The sequence below is a fragment of the Mustelus asterias genome, chromosome 18 (genome assembly GCF_964213995.1).
Source record: "Mustelus asterias chromosome 18, sMusAst1.hap1.1, whole genome shotgun sequence".
In the NCBI taxonomy this organism is placed as follows: domain Eukaryota; kingdom Metazoa; phylum Chordata; class Chondrichthyes; order Carcharhiniformes; family Triakidae; genus Mustelus; species Mustelus asterias.
Window position 1 is genome coordinate 82,542,025 of NC_135818.1, and position 15,286 is coordinate 82,557,310.

The 15,286-nt window shown below is 47.0% G+C and overlaps 1 protein-coding gene across 45 annotated transcripts in view; it reads left to right on the plus strand.

Moving 5' to 3' along the window:
* The window catches only part of nrxn3a (neurexin 3a), a 1,279,906-nt gene that overhangs the window by 1,074,970 nt on the left and 189,650 nt on the right, over positions 1 to 15,286 (plus strand). The window lies entirely within an intron of this gene.

A 15,286-nucleotide genomic window follows, 5' to 3' on the forward strand; every position in this document is an offset into this window, starting at 1 on the left:
TCAAGTGTTCTTGGCCCGTGCACTCCCACAACTAATTAATCATCCACACCTGAACATATCCTTTTAATCTTCAGACGCAAGAGTGTGTTTCATGAGAGGAAAGGAATTAAGACTTATTGTGAGGAGATCGGTCGGTGGGATTGATCTCTGAAAAAGACACTGGTCACAATGTCAATAAAAGTCGAGGGAAATTAGAAACAGGCTGCCAGTTTGTACCGTCGATTTTACATTAACTGGACAAAGTCAAAACTACCCCCATCTGATCGGATAAAATGAGCAGGAATGATATCACAGCGCCAGGTTCGATTCCGGTCTCAAGTGACTGTCTGTGTGGAGTTTGTACGTTCTCCCCGTGTCTGCATGGGTTTGCTCTGGGTGCTCCGGTTTTCTCCCACAGTCCAAAGATGTGCAGGTTAGGTGGATTGGCCATTCTAAATTGTTCCTTAGTGTCCAAAGATGTGCGGGTTAGGTGGATTGGCCATGCTAAATTGTTCCTTAGTGTCCAAAGATGTGCAGGTTAGGTAGATTGGCCATGCTAAGTTGACCCTTAGTGTCCCAAGATGTGCAGGTGAGGGGAATTAGCCATGGTAAATGCATGGAGGTGCGGGGAAGCTTGGGTGGGATGCTCTTTCGGAGAGTCGGTGCAGAGTGGCTGAATGTCCTCCTTCTGCACTCTAGGGATTCTGTGGTTCGAAAGCAGCTTGTCCTGACCCAGTTACCCTCCATTCTCAAACACCAACACCTGCGTGCATTCATCTAGCACCTTTTAAGGGGTAAAACATCCCGAGCTGCTCGATAGGAGTGATTATCAAATAAACCCAACACCTCATAGGGAGACATTAGGCAGCCGGCCAAAAGCTTGGTTCCAGAGGTTGCTCTGCGCTTGAATAATATACTTTGTCTTTGATAAACCTCATCCAATGGGTACAGAGAGTGGGATCTATCTCTGGTATATATACCTCTAAATGCAGAACTTGAAAGTGACTGTGGAATATTTCACAGGTAAGTTTAAAACAATCAGTAGGAAGCTTTGGGGGAGACAGAATTGCAGCTAAACAAGTGAAGCCCACATTGTGTTGTATCCTGTGTCCCTGAACCCAAAGAGACAGTCCTTCATTACGGTCATCCTACTTCTAAAGATATCTCTCGGATTGTGTGGAGCACGCAGCCCTCGCAAGCCATTAATCTTCTTTATCTCTTCCTGTTTTATTTAATAGCATTGATTTGGTCTACTTTCACTGCATTATATGGATCAATGAAACAGATTCTTAACAGTACAAAGTAACGTGTAATGAATTCTTTTCATTAAGTACTCAGCTTCATTGGCTGCCCAGGTTTAAATGTAATGGATTATTCAGACACATGTTAAAGCAATTGGGGGACACTGAGTGTCGAGTCTCAGCTGCTTAATAGGTGATTTTTTTTTTGCATTTCATTGGGGAAGGTGGGCTTCAAGTGTTTCTTAATTTACAAACAGGTCATCTTGAGAATGAGAGAAGTGGATATCTGTCCGTCTCTCACTGCAAATGGCATGGGAGTAGTTTGCGATTGCCTTGGGTGCATTTGACCTGTGGGTCAAAGAGGGACATGGCAGTACTTACAACTGGAGCATCGCAGGTCCACTCCTGAGTGGTGGCGTGTAACAGATCACTCAGGGAGCGCAGTTGCTGCATCAACGTTGCATCTTTACGTGCATGTTGCAGCCTGGAACTAGGGATAGTAACGGTAGAGGGCCCAACTCTCTTTCCAACTCTCGGCTGACCAGGAACTCTGACTGACAGCCATTAACAGAGAAACTGGAAGCAGGTGTAGGCCATTCAGCCCATCGGGCCTGCTCCACCAATCATTTTGATCATGGCTGATCATCGAATTCAATATCCTGATCCCCCCTTCCCCCCATATCCCTCGATCTCTTTAGCTCCAAGAGCGAAATCTAATTTCTTCTTGAAATCAGGCAACATTTTGGCCTCAACTACTTTCTGTGGGAGTGAATTCCACACATTCACCACCCACTGGGTGAAGAAATTTCTCCTCACCTCAGTTCTAAAAGCTTTACCTCTTATCCTCAAGCAAGACCCTGGACTCCCCCCACCATCGGGAACATTCTTTCCGAATCTACCCTGTCTAACCCTGTTCGAATTTTATAAGTTTCAATGAGATTCCTCTCTCACTCTTCTAAACTCCAGTGAATTTAATCCTAACTGACTTAGTCTCTCCTCGTATGACAGACCTGCCATCCCAGGAATCAGCCTGGTAAACCTTCGTTGTACTTCCATGTGTTGGGAGGATTTTCAGGTTGATACTCGACCTGTTTTCTGGAGTGTAGGAGACTGAGGGGTGATCTTATAGAGGTGTATAAGATCGTGAGAGGCATGGATAGGGTGAATGCACTCAGTCTTTTTCCCAGGGTTGGGGAATCAAGAACGAGAGGGCATAGGTTTAAGTTAAGAGGGAAAAGAATTAATGGGAAACTGAGGAGCAACTTTTTTACACAGAGGGTGGTACGTGTGTTGAGTGAGCTGCTGGAGGAAGTGGTTGAGGCAGGGACATTGACAACATTTAAAAGGCATTTGGACAGATACATGGATAGGAAAGGGTTAGAGGGATATGGGCCCAATGCAGGCAAATGGGGTTAGCTTAGATGGGCCTTTTGGTCGGCTTGGACCAGTTTGGGTCGAAGGGCCTGTCTCCATGCTGGAGATTCTATGATTTTATGTTTGGCCATGATGTGAATGTTTCTTCCTCATTGGAGTGGGACTTGAACATGGAGCTTCTCACTCAAGAGGCAAGTTAGCATGACCAATGCACCTAAACTGTGGACCTTTGAGTGTGGGAGGAAACCGGAGCACCGGAGGAATCCCACACAGACACGGGGAGAACATGCAAACTCCACACAGACAGTGTCAAAAGACCTCCATTTTTGCCTTACTAACTGCCACTTAAACAGCGTGACTGGGAGAGCAGCATTTATTTCAATGGTGCCTTGGCCGGATATGGCTGAGGTAAAGCATCCTGATTGTCCAATCATTTCTACCAAGGACGATATGCTTTGTCTGTATAGCGCGCAAGAAACAATACTTTTCACTGTATACTGATACATGTGACAATAATAAATCAAATCAAAATCAGCCATAGCTCAGTCATAGTACCCTCTCCTTTGAGTCAGATGTGTCTCCAGGCACTTGGACAAGTAATCCAGGTGGACACTTCAGTGCGGTACTGAGGGAGTGCTGCGCAGTCAGCGGAGGTGACTTCTGGGTGACATGTTTCACTGAGGGTGCATCTGGCATCTCAAGGTGCACATAAAGTACCCGGAGCACAGTGTGAAGAAGTGTTTGGTAGTGCTCCCCAGTGTCTTGGCCAACATTCATCCCTCAACCTCGATAACTTCAAACAGATTATATGGTCAAGATTGCATTGCTGTTAGTGGGAGCTCACTCTGCAGAAATGGTCCTACATTGCAACAATGATAAGACTTCAAATGGTGAATCAATGGTTATAAACTGCGTTAGGACATTGTGAAAGGTGCTACATAAATGCGAGATCTTTCTTTCTCCTGAGGTTTCGGTCAATGATGACTTTAGCTAAGCCCTTAGGCTCAAAGGATCAAAATGGCAGTGCCAGTGTCAGCAAGGGCATGTTTTGGCAAAAGGTGACTTGCCTTATTAAATACAGGTGATGTTTATTGGCAAGAGAGTATAAATGGACACAGCTGGAGCAGTTGATGGAGGGAAATGACAAGGAGTATGTATTTCTGCTGGGTGAGTGTAGAATACACTTGCTGAACGTAAAAGACAAGATGCTATATTATTCCTCCACCATGTACTAACTGTTAATTACTAACAGACAGAACTATGGACCAGGTCTATTCAATAAGACCACAGGCTCCACATATCATAGAAGCACAGGTGGAGGCCATTCAGCCCATCATCATATCTCTTGGAAAGAGCTATCAAATTAGCCCCACTCTCCTGCTCTTTCCCCACAGACCCGGCAACATCTCCTCACCCCATCGAACTCCTTTTTATCCTTATCCAGATCAAAATATTCACCTCCCCCCAAAATTTCCCTTTCGGTAAAAGTTTATTTATTAGTGTCACAAGTCGGCTTACATTAACACTGCAATGAAATTACTATGAAATTCCCCTAGTCGCCACACTTTGGGTACAATGAGGGAGAATTTAGCACGGCCAATGCACCTAACCAGCACGTCTTTCAGACTGTGGGAGGAAACCGGAGTACCTGGAGGAAACCCACACAGATATGGGGAGAATGTGCAAACTCCACACAGACAGTGACCCAAGCCGGGAATCGAACCCGGGTCCCTGGCGCTGTGAGGCAGCAGTGCTAACCACTGTGCTGCCATGCCACCCTTTCATTCACACATCACAGAAACGCAACCACCGTGTCACTAATACACTGATGGTTGAAGCCAATCGGACTCTGCCATGTTGTCTTTGTTTCCTGCTTTGAAAGGGTCTTTCATTTAAAACATCATGCACGCTCCATCTCTTAAACCTGAAGTGCACCCAACGAGCTATTTCTTTATTTAAATGCCTGTGAATATTCATTCCGTGTGTTTATTTATTTACATACGCATCTGTCCTCAGAACAGTAACATGTTGCAGCCTCATTAACTATGCGAATCCCATGACAGATTGCAACATGCTCCTGATTTCAGCACTGCTCTGTTGCCCAGTGCGGTGACTCAACGAGAAAGCGGGTGAAACATGGCGCTCGATATTACATGCCCCCTCCAGGTGCGTTTCAAGCAGGGTCAGCACGTAAAACAAAGGGGGGGGTGCCCAACCCAACCCCATTTCACTACCCCCCCACCCCTGAGTTCACCCCCCAGTAATACTGAGAGGTGAGAGTGACACCCACTCAGCTATACAAGGTAATGGAACCCGGAGGGGTGATCGGTCAACTTCAATGGGTCCAGTTCGCTACGTTCATAGAATCATAGAACCCCACAGTGCAGAGAGAGGCCATTCAGCCCATCGAGTCTGCACCGACCACAATCCCACCCAGGCCCCACCCCCATATCCCTACACATTTTACCCGCTAATCCCTCCAACCTTTGCATCTCAGGACACTAAGGGCAATTTTAGCATGGCCAATCAACCTAACCCGCACATCTTTGGACTGTGGGAGGAAACCGGAGCACCCGGAGGAAACCCACGCAGACACGAGGAGAATGTGCAAACTCCACACAGACAGTGACCCGAGCCGGGAATTGAACCCAGGTCCCTGGAGCTGTGAAGCAGCAGTGCTAACCACTGTGCTACCTTGCCGCCCCAAGTTGGAGGAAGATGGTGAAATAACCTCTGAGAGGTTGGTGTCCCTTCACCAGAACTGATTTATTTACAACATAGACTGGGACTTTTTTCCCTGGAGCGTAGGAGACTTAGGGGTGATCTTATAGCGGTCTATAAAATAATGAGGGGCATAGATCAGCTAGATGGTAGGGGAGTCTAAAACTAGAGGGCATGGGTTTAAGGTGAGAGGGGAGAGATACAAAAGGGTCCAGAGGGCCAATATTTTCACACAGAGTGGAGAGTGTCTGGAATGAGCTGCCAGAGTAATAGAGGTGGGTACAATTCTGTCTTTTAAAAAGCATTTAGACAGTTACATGGGCAAGATGTGTATCGAGGGATATGGGCCAAATGCGGACAATTGGGACTAGCTTAGTGGTTAAAAACTGGGCGGCATGGGCAAGTTGGGCCGAAGGGCCTGTTTCCATGCTGTAAACCTCTATGACTCTATTTACACAGAAACAGCGCGCGATTTTCTGATATTCAAAGGAATGTATGCCACATAGCGGCACAATGCATTGCGGGTCCAATAACCTGTGGCTAGCGTTGGCAGTGATGGCCATCCTGTACAGAGATACGTGTGACATCCCCAGTGCTGCTAACAGCCACCCGTAACTGAGCAGGGAAACGGGTCACCAGAAGCTTCCTCGCTTGTTATAATTTATGCGGCGCTGCCTCAGATTCAGGCCAAGCTGGCAAAGAAATTCCAGAAGCCAGATATTGTAGCGGCTGAGAAAACAAAGATAAGAAGGAGAATGAAGAGATCACACCTGGCAGGATGCCAGAACCAGTGCATTGAACAAAATAGAATCCCTTTCTATCGAGAACACAAGCTTGGGCGATTGGCGCCGGAGTGTAACCTATAGATTGTGAAAGGCACTGAATTAAGAATTGGCAACAGCCTGAACTGCAGTGTCAGAAGCAGGCAAAATACTAAATAATACAGGTTTTTCTTTGTAACACATATAATCCTGTTACTCCCTGCTATCTGGCAATGCATTCTTCAGAGTTAGAGGTCCATTGCGTATTTACATGGCGATCAATTATTTCTGCTTTGCACTTTTTAAGTAACATATTAATATTGCAATTTTCCAAGCTCTCGGTTCACTGTTGCAATGCAGCCTTGCCCACCTGTAAGTCAAAAGACAATTAAACAGTTTATTTATTCGTGTCACAAGTAGGCTTACATTAACACTGCAATGAAGTTACTGTGAAAATCCCCCAGTCGCCACACTCTGGGGCCTGTCCAGGTACACTGAGGGAGAATTTAGCACGGCCAATGCACCCTGACCAGCACGTCTTTCGGACTGTGGGAGGAAACCGGAGCACCCGGAGGAAACCCACGCAGACACGGGGAGAATGTGCAGACTCCACACAGACAGTGACCCAAGCCGGGAATCGAACCCGGGTCCCTGGCACTGTGAGGCAGCAGTGCTAACCACTGTGTCACCCTAAAGCCTTGTAGCACAGAGGGCGGCAATTTGGCCCACTGTGCTCACGCTGGCTCTTTGCAAGAGCTGTTCGAAAAGGCCCATTCATCTGCTCCTTCCTCATCGCCCTGCCAATTACTTTCTCCCCTTCCCGGGTATTTATCCTTCTGAAAGTTTCTGATTGATCAGCTTTGTACATGAGGAAGAACGGGATAGGTGCCGGGGTGAAAAGGCATCAGCTGTGGCTGAATTGGTGTCACTCAGAAGGTTGTGGATTCCAGCCCAATGCCAGAGACTGGCCATCCAGACTGGCACTCCGGTGGACTGCTGCGGGAGTGCTATAGTGCATGAGGTGCCACCTTCAAGAGATATCTCAAACTGAGGCCCCATCTGCTCTCTAAAATGGTGATAAATGATCCCACAGCACTATACAAAGTCATGTCAGGTTATTGTCCTGGACACTATTTGCAACTCAGCATCGCGGTGGCACAGTGGTTAGCACTGCTGCCTCACAGCGCCAGGGACCCAGGTTCGATTCCCAGCTTGGGTCACTGTCTGTGTGGAGTTTGCACATTCCCCTTCTGTCAGCGTGGATTTCCTCCGGGTGCTCCGGTTTCCTCCCACAGTCCAAAGATGTGTGGGTTAGGTGGATTTCCACTCCATCCGACGAAGGAGCAGCGCTCCGAAAGCTTATGGTATTTGCTACCAAATGAACCTGTTGGACTTTAACCTGGTGTTGTGAGACTTCTTATTAGGTGGATTGGCCATGCTAACTTGCCCCTTAGTGTCAGGGGGTCTAGCTGGAGTAAATGCATGGTATTATAGGGGATAGTTGGGATTGTTGTCGGTGCAGACCCGATGGACCGAATGGCCACCCATTGTAGGGATTCTATTCTATCACTGAGAGAGTTTACTCTGGTCATTATCACGCTGCTATTTCTAGGAGCTTACTGTGCAAAAATTGCCTGCCACGTCCCCAAGATAACAACAGCGACTCAACCTCAGAACACTCAATTGGCTCACATTGCACTTTGCGATGTCCTGAGGTCATGAAAAACGGCATAGAAAGGCAAATCTTTCTTTATGTAGAAGGTTATGCTGGGTGATATAGGGTGAAATAAGGGGAGTCTCAAATGGAACACAAAGGCTAGCACTGACTAATTATGCCCCAAGACATGTTTCTGTATTGTATATTCTAAGCCATTCTCTATAATTGTGAGAATTACTGTTCGAGGTGATGCAATGGAAATGCAGCTGAAATTCCCACCATGATATCAGGGGAAATTGCTTCAGTCGTCACTGGATTTATCAGAAGGGGACAAACGCAATTCGTTTGTATAAGGTTGGTGCCAGATTAAAGATCTCTACAATAACGTCAAAGGTGACCGGCTGTGGCTTCGAGTAATAAAGGATTTATTACCAATGATATTTATAAACGTACAAACGAGGATCTGACAGAACTGTATACCCACCTACTCTCCACTGAGCTTCCTCCCCAACCCTGATTTGATTTATTATTGCCGCGCGTATTAGCATACAGTGAAAAGTATTGTTTCTTGCGCGCTATACAGACAAAGCATACTGTTCATAGAGAAGGAAAGGAGAGAGTGCAGAATGTAGTGTTACAGTCATAGCTAGGGTGTAGAGAAAGATCAACTTAATGCAAGGCAGGTCCATTCAAAAGTCAGTCGGGAAGAAGCTGTTCTTGAGTCGGTTGGTAAACGACCTCAGACTTTTGTATCTTTTTCCCGATGGAAGAAGGTGGAAGAGAGAATGTCCGGGGTGCATGGAGTCCTTGATTATGCTGGCTGCTTTGCCGATGCAGCGGGAAATGTTGACAAAGTCAATGGATGGGAGGCTGGTTTGAGTGATGGATTGGGCTTCATTCACGACCCTTTGTAGTTTCTTGCGGTCTTTGACAGAGCAGGAGCCAAACCAAGCTGTGATACAACCAGAAGGAATGCTTTCTATGGTGCATCTGAAGAAGTTGGTGAGGGTTGTAACGGACATGCCAAATTTCCTTAGCCTCCTGAGAAAGTAGAGGCATTAGTGGGCTTTCTTAACTATAGCGTCGGCATTGGGGGGACCAGGATAGGTTGTTGGTGATCTGAAAACCCAAAAACTTGAAGCTCTTGAACATTTCTACTTCGTCCCTGTTGATGTAGACAGGGGCATGTTCTCCACTACGCTTCCTGAAGTCGATGACAATCTCTTTCGTTTTGTTGACATTGAGGGAGAGATTATTGTTGCCGCACTAGTTCACCAGATTCTCTATCTGATTCCTGTACTCTGTCTCGTCATTGTTTGAGATCCAACCCACTACGGTGGTGTCATCAGCAAACTTAAGAATTGAGTTGGAGGGGAATTTGGCCACACAGTCAAATGTGCGCCCTTACCCCTGATTGGTTGATCTTCCCGCGCTGCCTCTCCATCGGGTCCGGCACGATCACGTGACCCTCAGGGATCTTAAAGGAGCCACGCTACCACAATCTCCAGGCACAAAGTGATGGGCAGAATGCAGCGGATCCAATCCACGGCCTCCAGATTGAAAATAAACCCACAAGCACCATGATGGCAAGGGCCAATCAATAGCCCCCCTTCAAACTTTATTACCCTGAGTTAATAACTGATTTGTCATCGAGTGGACGCTAATGATGAGATAAAAAGAATATTACCAGGTCTGGGAATGGACTGCAGCAAATTGATTTTGTTTGCTCTTCCCATTGAAGTGCTGAAGTAGGCATTTTATTTTCCTCAATTAGCTTTTGCACTGGGCGGCCTTCAGATATATAAAATTATTGACTGCTTAAATGCCTTTCTGCGCTAACCTTCATCAAGATGAATTTACTGATAGTGAATGCACTGATACCAGAGTACGAAAGGTTGCTATTAACCCACTCACTTCCAGATCCTCAGCTCCTGCATCTGCCCAGGCTGATGTTGCCTGAATGTTTCACCAGTGTACTGTCTGCTGCGCACGTGATCCATGCTGTTGGGGCTGTGCCTACTTTTTTCTTGCATGTCTCTTTGACTTATTGAATCCGATTTTCTCCACCCCCCCTCATGTTCCCAGCCACCAATGACTGTTATTTTTATCCATTTGTGAGATGGCCCAGTGGTTAGCACTGCTGCCTCACAGCGCTAGGGACCCGGGTTCGATTCCTGCCTTTGGGTCACTGTCTGTGCGGAGTCTGCACGTTCTCCTCGTGTCTGCATGGGTTTCCTCCAGATGCTCTGGTTTCCTTTCACAGTATGAAAGACGTGCTGGTTAGGGTGCATTGGCCGTGCTAAATTCTCCCTCTGTGTACCCGAACAGGCGCCGGAGTATAGTGACTAGGGGATTTTCACAGCAACTTCATTGCAGTGTTAATGTAAACCTACTTGTGTGCCAGGGACCTGGGTTCAATTCCTGGCTTTGGGTGACTGTGCGGAGTCTGCACATTCTCCCCGTGTCTGCATGGGTTTCCTCCAGGTGCTCCGGTTTCCTCCCACAGTCCAAAGATGCGTGGGTGAAGTGGATTGGCCTTGGTAAATTCCCCCTTATTGTAGCAAGATATGTAGGCTAGAGGTAAATGTGTGGGCTTGTGGGTATATGGTGGGGTGGTGGTGCTGGGTAAGATGCTCTGTCGGAGGGTCGGTGCAGATTCGATGGGCCGAATGGCCTCCTGCATTGTAAGAATTGTATGATTCTATTTTATGTGAGTTCCACAGACAAGGCCAGTGTTTCTTGACCATCCCTAATTGTCCTTGAGAAGGTGGTGGGTAAACCACCATCTTGAACCGCTGTGGCTGGTGAGGATTAGAAGTGGGTGTGGCACTTTGAGACAACTGGATGGTTCGTTGGGCCATTTCGGAGAGAAGTTCAGAGTCAACCACATTAGAATCACGTATAGGCCAATGCCACCTGCCCTTCTTGCTCTTTGATTGCCAGATGTTGGTAATAATCACTGTTTAAGCTCTGAGAGACCAGAACACTTTATCTTTCACTTGCCATGCTGCTTTGTACAGTAGAAGGACGGGTTTGAATTGCTTCTCATGCACATCACATCAGACTCGAATTATAGCTGTGGAATGTGGCCCCCTGGAACACTAACAAAGAACAGGACAGCACAGGAACAGGCCCTTCGGCCCTCCAAGCCTATGCTGATCATGATGTCCTAACTAATTAAAAAAAACCTTCTGCCCTTACTCAGTCCGTATCCCTCTATTCCCTCTCTATTCACGTACCCATCCAGATGCCTCTTAAATGTTGCTAATGTGCCTGTTTCCACCACCTCCTCTGGCAACACATTCTAGGCACCCACCACTCTCTGCGTGAAAAACTTCCCCCGCACAGCTCCCTTAAACTTTCCCCCTCTTACCTTGAACCTGTGCTCCCCCTTGTAATTGACACTTCCACCCTGGGAAAAGGCCTCTGAATATCCACCCTGTCTATGCCTCTCATCATTTTGTAGACCTCTATCAGGTCTCCCCTCAGCGTCCGTCTTTTCAGTGAGAACAATTCTAGTTTATTCAACCTCTCCTCATAGCCAACACCCTCGAGACCAGCCAACATCCTGGTGAACCTTCTTTGCACTCACTCCAAAGCTTCCACGTTCTTCTGGTATTGTGGTGACCAGAACTGCACACAATACTCCAAATGCGGCCCAACCAAGTTACAGCATGATTTCCCAACTCTTGTACTCAGTGCCCTGGCTGATGAAGGCAAGCATGCCATATACCTTCTTAATCACCTTGGCCACCTGTGTTGCCACTTTTAGGGAACTGTGGATCTACATGCCCAGATCCCTCTATGTTAATTTAACTTAGAAACCCTACAGTGCAGAAGGAGGCCATTCAGCCCATTGAGTCTACACTGACCACAATCCCACCTCGGCCTTAGCCCCGTAAGCCCACATAATTATCCCACTAATCTCTCTAACCTATGCATCCCGGGACACTAAGGGACAATTTAGCATGGCCAATGCACCTAACCCACACATCTTTGGACTGTGGGAGGAAACCGGAGCACCCGGACGAAACCCACGCAGACACGAGGAGAACATGCAGACTTCACACAGACAGTGACCCAAGCCGGGAATTGAACCCAGGTCCCTGGCGCTGTGAGGCAGCAGTGCTAACCCACTGTGCTACCGTGCCACCCCCTAAGGGTTCTGCCATTTGCAATATAATTACACGCAACAACTAGTCCCTGTTTCTTTACAGATAATACAACAATGTACAACAGGCCAGATTGGGTAAGGGTGGCTGATTTCCTTCCCTCAAGGACATCGATCAATCTAATGTATTTTTACAGTAATCCGGCAGTTCCCTGATCTCCTTCAGTGGCACAAACTGGTTTTCCAATTCATTCCAGCTGCTGTGATAGGATTTAAAATCCTGTTTCCTTATTATCAGTCCAGGCTGCTGGATTACTGACCCAGCAGCCTAATCACTCTGCTACCTTATCCACAACTATGATGTGACTGAGCCCAAACTATCCTGTTCGCAGTGTCCCTTGGCCTCAAGTGTTAACTACGATAAATACACATTTACAGAAGCACAAATCTAATGCTAGTTTTTTCCCTATTCGGTGCTGGCTGACCCTTCCTTCTTTACAATATCATTAGCAAATTAACATCCAGTATCTCTTCACCATCTTACCTTCAAGTGATTCACATTCATTAAAGATTAGATGCTAACTCAGAGAAAAATCATCGGTGGATGAAACAAAATTGCGCTTTTGTTTTAGTTTCGTTAAACACTTTCGTTAACTACTTCTAAAAATATTGGAAGTGAGGAGCAAATAGTCAAGATTGATCCAATTTGAGTAACATAGGAGAGCATATTCAACTGAACCCACCGATCAGAAAACTAACGGCATTATAGACTGTCTGCTTCTATTCTCAGTAAGAGTTTTAATAACACCAGGTTAAAGATCTTTAACCTGGTGTTGTTAAAACTCTTACTGTGTTTACCCCAGTCCAACGCCGGCATCTCCACATCATGCATCTATTCTCCCAGCGAGGAGCTGGAGGTCGACAGGCGGAATTTTCTGCACGCTCCTTCCCGCCACATGTTTTGCGACGGCGGAGGCAGCCCGCCATTGGCTGCTGGCGGAGTCTTCCAGTCCCGCCTCTGTCAACGGGGTATCCCATTGTTCGCACCCTCTGCCGCTGGGGGACCTGTGGCAGAGAGGGTGCGGTGGGGGTCGGGGGGGGTGGGGGGGGGGGGGGGGGGGGGTGGTAGGGGGGGTGCAGGATGGTTGCTGCCGTCAGTGTGACCAGAAGATCCCAACGAAAACGGCTGGAAAATCCCACCCTATATGTGGTCCTTCATATTTATTCTCCTACTGATCCTAATTTCAACAGTTTGCTTGGTTTCCTACGCTACAGTTGTTTCAATTCAACTCTCTGCAGACTTCACTGCCAACTGACGGATATAGAGGGAGGGGTTCCCCTTGTGATTGCCTTACGCTCGAACTTCATGTCGGTCTGAAATGGGATCAGTTTAGAATTAGGATGTCTGAACATGCATTAAAATAATCAAGTGACACTTTTACACATTCTAACAATGGGGGTGATTAATAGGGTGAGCGTTTTGATCATAATAGTGAATGGAAGACTATCGCATAGGTATGGACTCTGAGCAATTTACATTAAAAAGAACCTGTAATAGGTTCCGTTCAAGTAGCAACTCAGTGTATTAGCAAACGCTTACACTGTATAATTGGGTTCATCTTCACTTGTTCTGTGAGTAAAAGATATTTGAGAGCGAGAGCTGTACGGAATTGAATTGGTAAAAAGAAGAATGAGAGGACATTTTGTAATCTCGGATCCACTGCTGTCCACACCCTGCTGCTGCAGCCATGGTGAACCTGCTGGGAGCTCTCCTGTCTTTCTAAGGGACAATAGATAAGGTAGCTCGGCTTTCAAGGGTTGGTCAGCAGTTAACCCGTGGGGCAGCATGGTGGCACAGTGGTTGGCACTGCTGCCTCAAAGCTCCAGGGACCCGGATTCAAATCCCGGCAGGGGTCGCTGTCTGTGTGGAGTTTGCACGTCCTCCCCCTATCTGCGTGGATTTGATTTGATTTGATTTGATTTGATTTATTATTGTCGCATGTATTAGTATACAGTGAAAAGTATTGTTTCTTGCGCGCTATACAGAGAAAGCATACCATTCACAGAGAAGGAAAGGAGAGAGTGCAGAATGTAGTGTTACAGTCATAGCTAGAGTGTAGAGAAAGAACAGCTTAGTGCGAGGTAGATCCATTCAAAAGTTTGATGGCAGCAGGGAAGAAGCTGTTCTTGAGTCAGTTGGTACGTGACCTCAAGACTTTGTATCTTTTTCCTGACGGAAGAAGGTGGAAGAGAGAATGTCCGGGGTGCTTGGAGTCCTTAATTATGCTGACTGCTTTGCCGAGGCAGCGGGAAGTGTAGACAGAGTCAATGGATGGGAGGCTGGTTTGCGTGATGGATTGGGCTACATTCACGACCTCCGGGTGCTCCGATTTACACCCACAGCCGAAAGATGTGCGGGTTAGGTTGATTGGCCACGCTAAATTGTCCTTTAGTGTCCCGGGATGTGTAAATTAGAGGATTAGTGTGGCAAATATGTGGGATTACGGGAATAGGGCCTGGGTGGGATTATTGTTGGTGCAGAATCGATGGGCCGAATGGTCACCTTTTGCACTGTAGGGATTCTATAAATACCTGTCCATTGATTCAGTTGGTTGAACTCTCATTTCATCCTTGACCTCTTCCTATTCCTACATGTTGCTAAGATTATAGGTTTATTTTTATTAGTGTCACAAGTAGGCTTACATTAACACTGCAATGAAGTTACTGTGAAAATCCCCTGGTCGCCACACTCCGGCGCCTGTTCGGGTACACTGAGGGAGTATTTAGCATGGTCAATGCACCCAACCCGCAAGTCTTTCGGACTGTGGAAGGAAACCGGAGCACCCGGAGGAAACCCACGCAGACATGGGGAGAATGTGCAAACTCCATACAGACAGTGACCCAAGCTGGGAATCGAACCCGGGTCCCTGGCGCTGTGAGGCAGGAGTGCTAACCACTGTGCCACCGTGTCATCCCTAGGTGGAGGAGTGAAGGGGAAGATCAGAGTCGTAGAGTGTTACAGCACTGAAAGAGGCCCTTCGGCCAATCGTGTCTGTGCCAACCATCAAGCACCTATCAATTCTAATCCCATTTTCCAGCACTTGGTCTGTATCCTTGTACGCTCTGGCATTTCAAGTGCTCTTCCAAATGCTTCTTAACTGTTGTGAGGGTTCCCATCTCGACCACCCTCTCAGAGAGTGAGTTCCAGATTCCCATCTTCCTCTGGAGGAAAACATTTTTCCTCAACTCCCCCCTGAGTGTTGGTTCATTTGTTAATTTATTTTAAAATTTATTTGTGTCACAAGTAGGTTTACATTAATGCAGTTACTGTGAGAATTCCCTAGTCGCCACACTCCCGCGCCTGTTCGGCTGAGGAAGAATTTAGCATGGCCAATGCACCGAACCAGCACATCTTTGGATTGTGGGAGGAAACCGGAGCACC